This window comes from Phocoena sinus, chromosome 4 (genome assembly GCF_008692025.1).
Source record: "Phocoena sinus isolate mPhoSin1 chromosome 4, mPhoSin1.pri, whole genome shotgun sequence".
In the NCBI taxonomy this organism is placed as follows: Eukaryota; Metazoa; Chordata; class Mammalia; order Artiodactyla; family Phocoenidae; genus Phocoena; species Phocoena sinus.
Genome location: NC_045766.1, coordinates 75332365 through 75347572, shown reverse-complemented (window position 1 = coordinate 75347572; position 15208 = coordinate 75332365). Strand labels below are relative to the sequence as shown.

The 15208-nt window shown below is 43.3% G+C and overlaps 1 protein-coding gene across 5 annotated transcripts in view; it reads right to left on the bottom strand.

The window, feature by feature from the left end:
- Window positions 1–15208, bottom strand: part of MYLK (myosin light chain kinase) — a 271416-nt gene that overhangs the window by 195667 nt on the left and 60541 nt on the right. For 3 of the 5 annotated variants that reach the window (XM_032629951.1, XM_032629944.1, XM_032629948.1), the window contains exon 3: window positions 13038–13127. The exons of the other annotated variants lie outside the window; for them this stretch is intronic. The gene's annotated coding sequence lies outside the window, so the exon portion shown is untranslated. The remainder of the gene's footprint in view (window positions 1–13037; window positions 13128–15208) is intronic. 5 annotated transcript variants of the gene reach the window in all.

Sequence of the window (15208 nt, the reverse complement as noted above, 5' to 3'; positions counted from 1 at the left end):
CCACGACTATCAGCTCAGACCCCCGAGACAGGCATAAAACACTAACGATGTTGCTGCAGCCACCAAGAAGCCTGTGTGCAAGCACAGATCACTATCCACACCCCGCCCCCACACACACCCCACTGGGAACCTGTGAAGCCCTGCACTGTCAGGGTCCTGTGATCCAGGGACAACTTTCCCGGGAGAACACACAGGGCACCTCAGGCTGTTGTAACATCACACCGGCCCCTACCGCTGCGGGCTCACCCCTCATTCCAATTACGACTAGCGTTCCCCTCCCTCCCCCAAGTCTGAGTGAACAAGAGAGCCCTAATCAGCCGTGGCTTTAACCCCCTCCTGTCCGGGCCGGGAACAGGTGCCTGAGGGCAACCTAAATGCAAAGGTGGGGCCAAAACCAAAGCTGAATCCCAGGAGCTATGGGAACAAAGAAGAGAAAGGGAAATCTCTCCGTGCAGCCTCAGGAGCAGTGGATTAAATCCCCACAGTCAACTTGAGGTACCCTACATCTGTGGAATGCCTGAATAGGCAATGAACGAATCACCCCCAAATTGAGGTGGTGGACTTTGGGAGCAACTGTAGATTTGGGGTTTGCTGTCTATGACTGATTTGTTTCTGATTTTTATGTTTATCTTAGTTTAGTTTTTAGTGCTTGTTATCATTGGTGGATTTGTTTATTGGTTTGGTTGCTCTCTTTTTTATTATTATTATTTTAATAATATAAAAAATTTTGTTTTTAATATATTTTTTTCTTTCTTTATTTCTGAGCCGTGGGACAGACAGGGTCTTGGTGTTCCAGCTTGGTGTCAGGCCTTAGGCTCTGAGGTGGGAGAGCCGAGTTCAGCACACGGGACCACTGGAGACCTCCCGGCCCCACATAATATCAATTGGCAAGAGCTCTCCCAGAGATCTTTGTCTCAATGCTAAGAAAAAGCTCCACCCAACGGCCAGCAAGCTCCAGTGCTAGATGCCTCATGCCAAACAACAAGACAGGAACACAACCCCAACCATTAGCAGAGAGCCTGCCTAAAATCATAATAAGTCCACAGACACCCCCAAACACACCACCAGACGTGGACCTGCCCACCAGAAAGACAAGATCCAGCCTCATCCACCAGAACACAGGCACTAGTCCCCTCCATCAGGAAGCCTACACAACCACTGAACCAACTTTAGCCACTGGGAACAGACACCAAAAACAATGGGAACTACGAACCTGCAGCCTGCAAAACGGAGACCCCAAACACAGTAAGATAAGCAAAATGAGAAGACAGAAAAACACAGCAGATGAAGGAGCAAGATAAAAACCCACCAGACCTAACAAATGAAGAGGAAATAGGCAGTCAACCTGAAAAAGAATTCACAGTAATGACAGTAAAGATGATCCAAAATCTTGGAAATAGAATGGAGAAAATACAAGAAACATTTCACAAGGATCTAGAAGAACTAAAGAGTGAACAAACAATGATGAACAACACAATAAATGAAATTAAAAATTATCTAGAAGGAATCAATAGCAGAATAACTGAGGAAGAACAGATAAATGACATGAAGATAAAATAGTGGAAATAACTACTGCAGAGCAGATTAAAGAAAAAAGGATGAAAAAAATTGAGGACAGTCTCAGAGACCTCTGGGACAACATTAAATGCACCAACATTCGAATTATAGGGGTCCCAGAAGAGAAAAAGAAAAGGTCTGAGAAAATATTTGAAGAGATTATAGTTGAAAACACCCCTAACATGGGAAAGGAAGTAGTCAATCAAGTCCAGGAAGCAAAGAGAGCCCCATACAGGATAAATCCAAGGAGAAACATGCCAAGATGCATATTAATCAAACCATCAAAAATTAAATACAAAGAAAAAATATTAAAAGCAGCAAGGGAAAATAACATACAAGGGAATCCCCATAAGGTTAACAGCTGATTTTTCAGCAGAAACTCTGCAAGCCAGAAGTGAGTGGCAGGACAAATTTAAAGTGATGATAAGGAAAAACCTACAACCAAGATTACTCTACCCAGCAAGGATCTCATTCAGATTTGACGGAGAAATTAAAACCTTTACAGACAAGCAAAAGTTAAGAGAATTGAGCACCACCAAACCAGCTTTACAACAAATGCTAAAGGAACTTCTCTAGGCAGGAAACACAAGAGAAGGAAAAGACCTACAATAACAAACCCAAAACAATTAAGCAAATGGTAATGGGAACATACTATCGATAATTACCTTAAATGTAAATGCATTAAATGCTCCAACCAAAAGACACAGACTGGCTGAACGGAAACAAAAACAAGACCTGTATATATGCTGTCTACAAGAGACCCACTTCAGACCTAGGGACACATACAGACTGAAAGTGAGGGGATGGGAAAAGATATTCCAGGCAAATGGAAATCAAAAGAAAGCTGGAGTAGCAATTCTCATATCAGACAAAACAGACTTTAAAATAAAGACTATTACAAGAGACAAAGAAGGACACTACATAATGATCAAGGGATCGATCCAAGAAGATATAACCAACGTAAATATTTATGCACCCAACATAGGAGCACTTCAATACATAAGGCAAATGCTAATAGCCATAAAACGGGAAATCGACAGTAACATAATAATAGTAGGGGACTTTAACACCCCACTTTCACCAATGGACAGACCATCCAAAATGAAAATAGGGAAACACAAGCTTGAAATGATACATTAGAAAAGATGGGCTTAATTGATATTTATAGGACATTCCATCCAAAAACAACAGAATACACTTTCTTCTAAAGTGCTCATGGAACATTCTCCAGGATAGATCATATCTTGGGTCACAAATCAAGCCTCAGTAAATTTAAGAAAACTGAAGTTGTATCAAGTATCTTTTCCGACAACAATGCTATGAGACTAGATACCAATTACAGGAAAAAAACTGTAAAAAATACAAACACATGGCGGCTAAATGATAGGCTACTAAATAACCAAGAGATCACTGAAGAAATCAAACAGGAAGTCAAAAAATACATAGAAACAAATGACAATGAAAACATGACAACCCAAAACCTATGGGATGCAGCAAAAGCATTTCTAAGAGGGAAGCATATAGCAATACAATCCTACCTCAAGAAACAAGAAAAATCTCAAATAAACAACCTAACCTTACACCTAAAGCAATTAGAGAAAGAAGAACAAAAAACCCCCAAAAGTTAGCAGAAGGAAAGAAATCATAAAGATGAGATCAGAAATAAATGAAAAAGAAATGAAGGAAACAATAGCAAAGATCAATAAAACGAAAAGCTGCTTCGAGAAGATAAAATTGATAAACCATTAGCCAGGCTCATCAAGAAAAAAAGGGAGAAGATTCAAATCAACAGAATTAGAAATGAAAAAGGAGAAGTAACAACTGACACTGCAGAAATACAAAGGATCATGAGAGATTACTATAAGCAACTATATGCCAATAAAATGGACAACCTGGAAGAAATGGCAAATTCTTAGAAAAGCACAACCTTCCGAGACTGAACCAGGAAGAAACAGAAAATATAAACAGACCAATCACAAGCACTGAAATTGAAACTGTGATTAAAAATCTTCCAACAAACAAAAGCCCAGGACCAGATGGCTTCACAGGCGAATTCTATCAAACATTTAGAGAAGAGTTATCACCTATGCTTCTCAAACTCTTGCAAAATAAAGCAGAGGGAGGAACACTCCCAAACTCATTGTACGAGGCCACCATCACCCTGATACCAAAACCAGACAAAGATGTCACAAAGAAAGAAAACTACAGGCCAATATCACTGATGAATATAACTGCAAAAATCCTCAACAAAATATTAGCAAACAGAATCCAACAGCACGTTAAAAGGGTCATACACCTTGATTAAGTGGGGTTTATCCCAGGAATGCAAGGATTCTTCAATATACACAAATCAATCAATGTGATACACCATATTAACAAATTGAAGGATAAAAAGCATACGATGATCTCAATCGATGCAGAAAAAGCTTTTGACAAAATTCAACACCCATTCATGAAAAAAACTCTCCAGAAAGTAGGCATAGAGGGAACCTACCTCAACAAAATAAAGGTCATATGTGATAAACCCACAGCCAACATTGTTCTCAATGGTGAAAAACTGAAACCATTTCCCCTAAGATCAGGAACAAGACAAGGTTGCCCACCCTCACCACTATTATTCAACATAGTTTTGGAAGTTTTAGCCAGAGAAGAAAAAGAAATAAAAGGAATCCAAATCGGAAAAGAAGAAGTAAAGCTGTCACTGTTTGCAGATGACATGATACTATACATAGAATCCTAAAGATGCTACCAGAAAACTACTAGAGCTAATCAATGAATCTGGTAAAGTAGCAGGATACAAAATTAATGCACAGAAATCTCTTGCATTCCTATACACTAATGACAAAAAAGTCTGAAAAAGAAATTAAGGAAACACTCCCATTTACCACTGCAAGAATAAAATACCTAGGAATAAACCTAGCTAAGGAGACAAAAGACCTGTATGCAGAAAACTATAAGACACTGATGAAAGAAATTAAAGATGATACAAATAGATGGAGAGATATACCATGTTCTTGGATTGGAAGAATCAACATTGTGAAAAAGACTATACTACCCAAAGCAATCTACAGATTCAATGTAATCCCTATCAAACTACCACTGGCATTTTTCACAGAACTAGAACAAAAAATTTCACAAATTGTATGGAAACACAAAAACCCCCAAATAGCCAAAGTAATCTTGAGAGAGAAAACTGGAGCTGGAGGAATCAGGCTCCTGGACTTCAGACTATACTACAAAGCTACAGTAATCAATACAGTATGGTACTAGCACAAAAACAGAAATATAGCTCAATGGAACAGGATAGAAAGCCCAGAGATAAACCCACGCACTTATGGTCACCTCATCTTTGATAAAGGAGGCAAGAATATACAATGGAGAAAAGACAGCCTCTTTGGTGTACAACAGAAACTAACACAGTATTGTGAAGCAATTATACTCCAATAAAGATCTATTGAAAAAAAAAAAAAAAGAATGAAATTAGAACACTTCCTAACACCATCCACAAAAATAAACTCAGAATGGATTAAAGACTTAAATGTAAGGCCAGACAGTATAAAACTCTTAGAGAACAACATAGGCAGAACACTCTATGACATAAATCACAGAAAGATCCTTTTTGACCCACCTCCTAGAGAAATAGAAATAAAAACAAAAATAAACAAATGGGACCTAATGAAACTTAAAAGCTTTGGCCCAGGAAAGGAAACCATAAACAAGACAAAAAGACAACCCTCAGAATGAGAGAAAATATTTGCAAATGAAGCAACTGACAAAGGATTAATCTCCAAAATATACAAGCAGCTCATGCAGCTGAATATCAAAAAACAAACAACCCAATCCAAAAATGGGCAGAAGACCTAAATAGACATTTCTCCAAAGAAGATATACAGACTGCTAACAAATACATGAAAGGATGCTCAACATCACGAATCATTAGAGAGATGTAAATCAAAACTACAATGAGGTATCACCTCACACAGGTCAGAATGGCCATTATCAAAAAATCTACAAACAATAAATGCTGGAGAGGGTGTGGAGAAAATGGAACCTTCTTGCACTGTTGGTGGGAATGTAAATTGATACAGCCACTATGGAGAACAGTATGGAGGTTCCTTAAAAAACTAAAAATAGAACTACCATATGACCCAGCAATCCCACTACTGGGCATATACCCTGAGAATACCATAATTCAAAAAGAGACATGAAAAAAAAAAAAAAAAAAAAGAGACATGTACCACAATGTTCACTGCAGCACTATTTACAATAGCCAGGACATGGAAGCAAACTAAGTGTCTATTGACAGATGAATGGATAAAGATGGGGCACATATATACAATGGAATATTATTCCACCATTAAAAAGAAACGAAACTGAGTTATTTGTAGGGAGGTGGATGGACTAGAGTCTGTCATACAGAGTGAAGTAAATCAGAAAGAGAAAAACAAATACCGTATGCTAACACATATATATGGAATCAAAAAAAAAAAAAGTTCTCATGAACCTAGAGGCAGGACAGGAATAAAGACCCAGATGTAGGGAATGGACTTGAGGACACAGGGAAGGGGAAGGGTAAGTTGGGACTAAGTGAGAGAGTAGCATTGACATATATATACTACCAAATGTAAAATAGATAGCTAGTGGGAAGCAGCCGCATAGCACAGGGAGATCAGCTCGGTGCTTTGTGACCACCTAGAGGGGTGGGATAGGGAGGGTGGGAGGGAGGGAGATTCAAGAGAGAGGAGACATGGGGATATATGTGTACGTATAGCTGATTCACTTTGTTATACAGCAGAAATGAACACAACATTATAAAGCAATTATACTCCAATAAATGTGTTTAAAAAAAAAAGGCAAAGTCCACAGGAAAAAAAAAAAAAAAAAAGAAATGATGCCATCACACCCCCAACCCCGGAGTGGAGCAACTCATTCCTGGAACGTCAACTATACTCAAAGATCTCATTTCTATATGAGAACCAATGTGTTCACATTGTTGTACCAAATGACAACTATAAGTTGATTTTACAAAGTACCCTAAGACTTCAAAGAAATGTGATGCTTTCTGCAAGCTGCTTCAGGCTACACTCCAAGCCCCCACCCTCAGAATACTAGTTCTTCCTCCAATTCCCTGGGGATGGCAGAGTCAGAGAAGCACTGCTCCCACCCAAACCCTGTATCACAGAAAGGAAACCTCAGGTCCAGCCAAGTGAAGTGACCGTGAACCACAATATCTACTATTACTAATAAAAATAATCCATTTACTGAACGCTTACCACGAGCCAGGTACTCTACTGAGAGTTTTACTTAAGTTAACTTTCATTTTCAAAGCAACTCTGTAAGAGGTATGATTTTCACTTTAAAGATGAAAAGAAGACTCAGAAGTTGAGCAATATATCCAAAATCGCAAAGCTAACAATGACAGCTACTTCTTATCAGCTGGATTTGAACCCAGGCCTCTGAGTCCAAGGTTCAGAGCCTTGGTGACAATGTCATACCGTTAGTGATGCAAGAGGGAGGAGCTGGGAGTGGGTCGGAGTCCAGGGTGCTGGTGCCTTGTCCTAGATTATTATGCCTAGCCCCAGAACACAAGGGTGCCTTAGCTTACCCTCGGCCTATCAATAAGAAAACTGAGGCTCAGAGAGAAGAGCCCAACTTAAGGCCAGAGCCACCAAACTTCAGAGACAGCATCTGCTAACAGTGGGCTCTGTGGGAGTACCCTAACCTCTCTGGGGTTAGAAGACCTCTAACATCCCTCCTGAATGTACCAGTTATAACCTGACTTGCACATCCTGTCAGCCTTTGTGAGCCTGAGCACCTGCGGGGGCCTCATTCACTTTGGTCTGCAGACAGCAGCTCTGACAAGTTACCCTTAACCTCCTGCCAGGGGGCTGGACTGGGGTGGGGGGTGGGGGGGTGCGTGCTAAGGGAACTTGTTTGACAATTGCAAGTCACTCCTGGTTCTGATCAACCAGCCTGCTAGTCATTAGCTAAGGCCTGTATGCCAGGAAGCAGAATGTATGCACAGTAGCCAAAAGCCACAGCCACAAGCACGCACACCCCTCTCAGCAAGGAAATTCCAGAAGTTCATTCATTCCTGTGGTTCGCATCTATAAGAATCTTCTTCCAGATCCCAACTTCTTAGGTCCCTGATGTCGTCTAAAAAGCCTACTCCACATCTGGACAAAAGCATGCTGAAAAGATGCGACTCTGTTGTGACTGCTTAGAATATTTACATTATCTGCGGTACCCATGTTGATCGCCTGAGCCAATCAAGCCAGGTTTATCAACACTGTGCTCCCAGCAGGGCTGGAAGAATCCTGGCTGAAGGGTCAGAACACACAGTCTGTCCACACACCCATCACTGTGTGTTTACCCAGCTCTGTCCCGGACCCCATGCGGCTCTGTGTGTTGGGAGGAAAAGGGAGCAGAACATCAGGGGGTGAAGAGACAGGAGTTCGAGAAAGTTGAGACTCAGGGAGCAGCTTTGGAAGGGCCAGCACTCCTCACTTTGGCCTTGAGGAGGCCTCTGGACAGCAGGAACCATCAGCCTGCTGGGGGAGAGCCCCCCCCCACCCCGAGAGTAGTTAAAGGCAGCTCACAGCCTGCTTGCTTCTCCCCAGCCCAGCCCAGCCCCTCAGCTCCCACCCGCTCTGTTGCAGCTCCTCCTGAGCATGTTGCAGGTTCTAGAGTCTCGCCTCCAGCTGTGGCTCTTTAAAGCTGAGCCACTCGAGGTTCACACAGGCCCCACCTGATGTTCTAAGCCTGTCCCGGCTCGCCCCGGAGCTGCTGACTGGGGAGCCCCTCACACCTCTTCTAGACAGGCTCCGGGACCCAGGACATTGGCTGGGGGCGGGCAGGCCACCCCCTCTCACCTTCCCTTTCGTGCTCCTTGAATAGGCGGGAGAAGCCACTCAAGCACTAGGTGTGCAGGCCCTCGGCTGTCCTGCTGTCCCCTCACGCTGGGCTGCGGCTCAAGGCCCTTCCGCACCACGCCTGCCTGACTCCCTTCCTCCCTCCCAAAGGACGCCCTCTGCTTCTCTGTCTCGGCAGGCGATTAGGGATGTTGCTGAGAACATCCAGTTCTTACCATCTGCAACAATGGACGATAACGGAGAGTGACGCATTTTCTCCTGTAAGGACTTTTCCCACCAATCATGTCTCCCTCCCTTCCTCCTCAGGCGTCACTGAAGATACTGACAAGGCTAACATGTGTCTCTTCTCCTCTCCCACACCAAACCTGCTCCGGATGGGCGCTGTTGAGAAAGAAAATGGTGACCCCTGGGAACCCGGAGGAAAGGGCATGGAGAAAACTGATGGGCAATGGAGAGCACGGTGCATCAGCAGGAACACAGCCAAGTGTGACTGACCCTCTGGAGAGAGGACCGAGCTCACAGGTGTCAGCTCAACTGGCCCCAGTGGGGAGGAGAGGGCCCCTGTTCCTCCAATCTTCTCTTGGAAACAGGGGCCCAGCAGGAAGATCGAGGGCTACCCCATGTGTCAGCGGGGCTCACACCTGGCCAGGGGAGCACAGACCTTGAAGACAGGGGACTTGGAATCCTATTGGGGAGGCCAGATCAACAAAGGAGAACAATATAACCACAGGGCCAGGAAAGTGGGATTGGAAGTAAAACAGCTGGTGGGTCCTGGCCTGTTCACTGGGACTTGGTAAACCCTTCCCGTTTTCCACTCCTGAACCCCACAGTTCTGCACCCTCCTCGGGACACTCAGCCAACACAAATCAGCAGTTCGTTTCTTAGCATTTGCCTAGAGGGGAGCATGGGCCCAGCATTTATTGGGTGTTAAGTGTTCTCTCTCCCCCGCGGTAATAAGATGGGTACAGGACTCTGAAACGAAGTACGTTGTTTACCATCACTGCAAAGCTTTGAAATGGCCATCCTAGCTGTTAGAACATTTTCTCCAGGGCAATTTGGGTAAGCTTCCACCCCCTGTACATAGCAGCCAACCAGCTAGGTCTCTCCAGGTGTGGTAGATTAGGCCAAAATAGGACTACTAAATGTGCTTATCCATACCAAATAGACCTGTTAAATTAATAATGTACTTCTAATTATTCTAATGAAATCATTTATCATTCACGCTTGAAGTAAGACTCAGTTTTACTCTCACTCTGGTTTTTTATGATTACTCAATTCGGGATTTTTCTGAGAGAAAGCAGTCCCCTGGGACTTCCTAGAGTCCAGTGTTTGATGGGGGGAAATTATTTATACTGAAGAACTCTGCTCCCCCTCACACCTGTTAGCTGGGGCTTGGTTCCATCTCCCCGATGGCTTTGTTCCTCTTGGTTTCTAGGCCAAAGTGAGCTTCTGGGAAGCTGCAATTTGGCACAAGTGCGTACTTGCTTGGGTGTCCTCTCTCTCAGCTGATCTTTGCAGGTTCCTGGCAAGTCTCTCTCTTAGTTGAGACAATGCTCCCCCCCACCCTCTTCCCACACCTCTTAACTAGAAAAATAAAATAACATCCAGGTTCCAGAAGGTAATTTCTTGCTTAAGCCCAGGAAAAGCCAAAGAGAGCTAGCTTATCCCCACATTTGCCACCTGCAATGCTCAACCAAACAACAGGACAAACCATCTATGAAAGAGCTAGCTATCTCTTCACTTCTGCAATCCCTGAAGCATTTCTTTGCCTGTTCGTGTGCACAGTGAGCTGCATCTGTATGGCTTCCCCATTGACCAGAAGCCCCTCTGAGCTGACACTGTGACGAGATGCTGCCTAAAGGACGTCCCTTGAGTCCACTCCCCGAGCCCCACGAGGTCCAGCTGGGCATCTCTGGGCACTCGGGGTCAGACCCGTCCTCCTGTGGGCACAGGGGAGGGGCCTCCTCCACAATCGCACTTTTCTTGCAAGCTGAACCTAAGGCTAGGCTCCCAGGCTGCATCACAGATGGTCAGCTTGGTGCTCTGCTCTGAAAGGGGGTTCCCAGTAAGGCAGCCTTGACAGAGGCAACGGAACACGGGGTAGACACCAAGAAAGAAACAGAGCTCTCCCAGGCTGAGTTCTTGTTTGCTTCAAGTTATTTTCTACCATTTCCATGTATTTCTGCACTAGCCACATATAGGCTTTTCTATTAAAATTCAAGAACTTTTCTAGGGAGAACTGCTCCCAGGTACACAAATAGGAGGACGGCTCAGCTGACAAATTATCTATTCTCACTGTAGATACTCTTCTGCTCAATGAAAACTGTAACGGTCATGCACTCAATTTGTGAGATAGGTAAGGAAGGATGGAAGTGAAAGAGGAGCTCCTGGGTCAGAGTGAAATATGAATTCTAGCTACATGCTACAGCAGCTTAGGAATAACCACGGTGATTATCCTACAACTAATCAGGAAGCAGAGCTATATTCAAATGGGCCACTTCTCCATCAGGCCTGGGCCTGCCTCAGCATCAGGGAATCTTAACTCACCAGCTCTTATGCACTAGAGGAAACCGGCAGAGCAATTACCATCAACCTAGATTGTCCTCCTCCTTCCTTTTCAATAACTAGGGTGACCACATGACATATTACCCAAACCAGGACTCTTCTGAGAGTGAAGAGAGGAACTACTAACACTTATGCCGGGACTGTCCAGGGGAAATAGGATGTGTGTGACCACCCTAATCACTCCCACCATCTCCCTAAGTCTGGATGTGACACATGACTTCAAGGATGTTTTCCCTGGCCACGTTCACTCTGTTCTGGCCAAGCTTGTACTTCACATGCCCTCAGTCCAGGAAACTGTTATGTTATTTCACGCACTGGGTTATATTTGGACATGTTCTCATATCTGTCCTCGCTCCTTTTCTAGACCATCAGTGTCTTAGTTTCTGACTTGTTTTTTTGAACTATAGTTGATTTACAATACTGTGTTAGTTTAAGGGATACAGCAAAGTGATTCAGTTATATATATTTTTTTCAGATTATTTTCCATTATAGGTTATTATAAGATATTGAATATAGTTCCCTGTGCTATACAGTAATCCTTGCTGCTTATCTATTTTAGGTACAGTAGTTTGTATGTGTTAACCCCACCCTCCTAATTTATCCCTCCTCCCCTTTGGTAACCATAAGTTTGTTTTCTATATCTGTGAGTCTGTTTTTGTCTTGTATACTGTCTTATATATAGATTCATTTGTATTATTTTTTAGATTCCACATATAAGTGATATCGCATAATATTTGTCTTTCTCTGTCTGACTTACTTCATTTAGTATGATATTCTCTAGGTCCATCCATGTTGCTGCAAATGGCAATATTTCATTCCTTTTTATGGTTGACTAATGTTCCATTATATATATACCACATTTTCTTTAACCAATCACCTGTTGATGGCCACTTGGGTTGTTTCCGTGTCTTGGCTATTATAAACTGTGCTGCTATGAACACTGGGGTGCTTGTATCTTTTCGAATTAGAGTTTTTGTCTTTTCTGGATATATGCCCAAGAGTGGGATTGCTGGATCATATGGCAGCTCTGTGTTTAGGTTTTTAAGGAACCTCGATGCTGTTCTCTATAGTGGCTGCACCAATTTACATTCTCACCAACAGTGTAGGAGGGTTCCCTTTTCTGCACTGTTTGCTGACTTTTTGCATGAACTTTAAACTCACTCTAGTTCCTTTGTTCCATCCACTTTTGTCACTGTTCATGAGTAAATAATATTTGCTGAAAGTCTGGTTGTAAGTATGATTGCAAATGATTGCAAACTTTTTTCGTAACATAAATGCTGTCGTTTTTAATATATTTTTCCAGTATTTTTCTATATATGTACTTTTTAAAACAAAATTATACATATACACTATCATTGCCTTCATCTTCATACTTTTGTTCATGCTAAACCACAATATTTTTCCTGGTTACGGAACATTCTTCCTAAGTCTCATTTTTAATAACTTTGTAACATTCCATCAAGTGGATGAACCATCATTTACTCAATCACGTCCCTGTTATTTACCATTTAGGTTGTTTCCAATTTCACTAAAACAAAAAACATCACAAGTCACAATTTCATGAACATAACTTCTCCTTCACTCTAGATTATATCTACTCAAGATATATTTCAAGAATTTCGATTACTAAGTCAAAGTGCTAGAAATTTTTATGGCTCTCAAATCTAGGTCCTCTTAATTTCTGTCAATGTACTACGTGGGGTGACTCCTGGCTCCCCAAATATTTTGCTCTCCTTCCTCAGCCCCAGTTTGATCTTGAGCTCCTTGATCTGGTGCCAGGGCCCAGGTATGAGCCAGGTCCAGGGATTCCTGCACAGTTTGAAGGGATGTGCACTTAGATATCTGACCAAGTTAGGCAAGGCTTGGGAAATGAGGCAAGTATTGAGCAAGACAGGGAAGGATCCCACCCCAAGGAGTCATGAAGTTCAAAACAACTATTGTTATCAAGCAAAACATGGGGCCTCTGCTCTCTCTCCTCTGTAATCCTGCCAGTGGGGGCAGCCCCGGATGCCTCTGAGCCTTTTCTGCCCAGCTGAGTCCTACCTTAACCTCAGGGTATCCTCTTCTCTAAGGCCTTGCCAGCAGGATTTATGACACAGGTTCTTAAGCACAGACTCCGACAAACTTTCCAATCTGTGATAAAATACAGAAAACGAGGACAATACGTGGAATTTTTCATACAGCTCATTGCACATAGTTTAAAAGGCCATCCTTTAATCTCAGTTTATGTCCTTCACACTTTCCTGGAATTAATGTATTCTTTCATTTATTTGTAAAATCGTCCGTGGCTTTGTTTTAATTAGTAGTTCGTTTACTTACCGCATATGTTTTGACAGCTCACTACCTGCCAGGTGCTATTCTAGACCCTAGAGACAGAGCAGCAAACACAAGAGACAAAGGTGCCTGACAACTAGCTTTTCTGATTGTGATATAAGTGCCTGACATGTAGCTTTTGATTGCTGAGGCCTCCACTTCAAAGACAGCCATTTGGAATAAACACAATGCCAGCTACAGGACTTGATAAACAGCCAGGCCACCCCACCCATGAGGTTCCCTTTTTTTTAGAGAGAGCTCTGGTGAGCTAGATAACTGACCGTTCGACGGTTTTTCCCTTCCTGTGCTTTAATTCCTGCTTTTATGCTTTACATTCACCAATAAAGAGTGAACACTTGAAACCCTAGGTCCTCCAACCCTCGACCCCAATAAAGGCAGAACCCCAGGTCTGCTCGATCTCGTGCTCTCTCTACCTCTCTCCCCCCACCCCTTGCTGTGTGGTCCCGGGGAGGCCTTGCATCCTCAGGGACCTGCGAGCAATAAGCCTTGTCTATTCTAAGTTCCCTGATGGTTGTTACTGAGCTGCGTCTTGCAGTCTTAGTAAGAACCACAAGGGTCGGTCCAGCCACAACACTGGCTCCAGGTGGAAAAAATGTCTGTGGGGGGCCACCACAAGTAGCATGGCCCAGGGGAGTGCCCCCAGGCGTCTCTAGCTTACAGGATCACTATCACCAGGCCGAGAAGGCCCTGAAACAGCGCCCTAGCTCTGACTGTGGAGGCTCTGTCTCCGCAGCGCCCTGGAGGGTGGGGGGGAAGGGCTCAGGTTTGGACATCGCTGTATCTCCATGGTGGTGTCCTGCACAGTCACTTCTTATTAAACACTTGCTGGGGATGGGGTTTCATAAAGACACTGACACTCCCTGGAGCATTAGTGGGGACACTTGTATGCACAGCAGAGGGCCTGTGGGTGGTTTGAAAAAGGGCGTGAAATTAACCAACTCTGGGGCCACGGTGCCTGGCTTCCAATCCCAGCTCTGCTGTAGGACCTTCAGCAAATGTTTTCCCCTCTCAGCCTGTGTCCTCACTTGTAAAATGGGCAGGATTGTAACAGTTACTTGCTTGAAGAGGCTTGAAGATGGAAGCCCTCCGCACAGTCCTTGGCACACCAGAAGCCCTCAGTAAATGTGACCTAGTTGTAGCAATAACAATAGCATCAATTGGGTGCTAAATAAACCAGCTCATAGGTGACTGTGTCAACATTAAACCAGGTGAAAGGTCACAGCCCAGAGAACCAAACTGCAATTGAAGGTACATTTGACAGGCCAGAAATGTTAAAGATATAACAGGGAAAATTAAATTTGTATATGAAGGAAGAAAAAAACAAACCGGCCAGACTTTCTCTTCCTTCTCCACATGTCAATGATAGAAACTGATAGAATTTCATTTATGTCAGTGATAGAAACAGGGCAAAATGCTCCTACCACATCCAGGTTTGTTCAATGATGGGCACATGCCAGAACTCAACCACAAATGGCCACGATGAGTTGAGGGGGACGGAACTAGGGAATAAACACACAAGTTCAGGGACTTTCCTAAAGTATGGACATTCCACAGACAGATAATTTCCAGTGCCACCCAGAACTCCGGAATTTAAGAAATCTGAGGGAGGGTGGGATGGGGTAGAAAACAGAATACTGGCCACAACGAGCAGCAGGACAAAGGCCCAAGTGTGCAGAGGTTGCTCTTAGCTCTGGGATTGAAATGCAACGCTGTGCAAATTTAATATCGGCGGCTCAGATAAAATAATGTCAGCAGACTAGATAATTAAAGCTTTTTGGCTCACTTCTTTGTTCTCTTGCTTTCCGGAGGGAGGTCGATAGAAAAAGGAGATGGGTCCAGTAAACCAAGAATTCCTCAGAGTTTTAAGTATATTTTTAGTT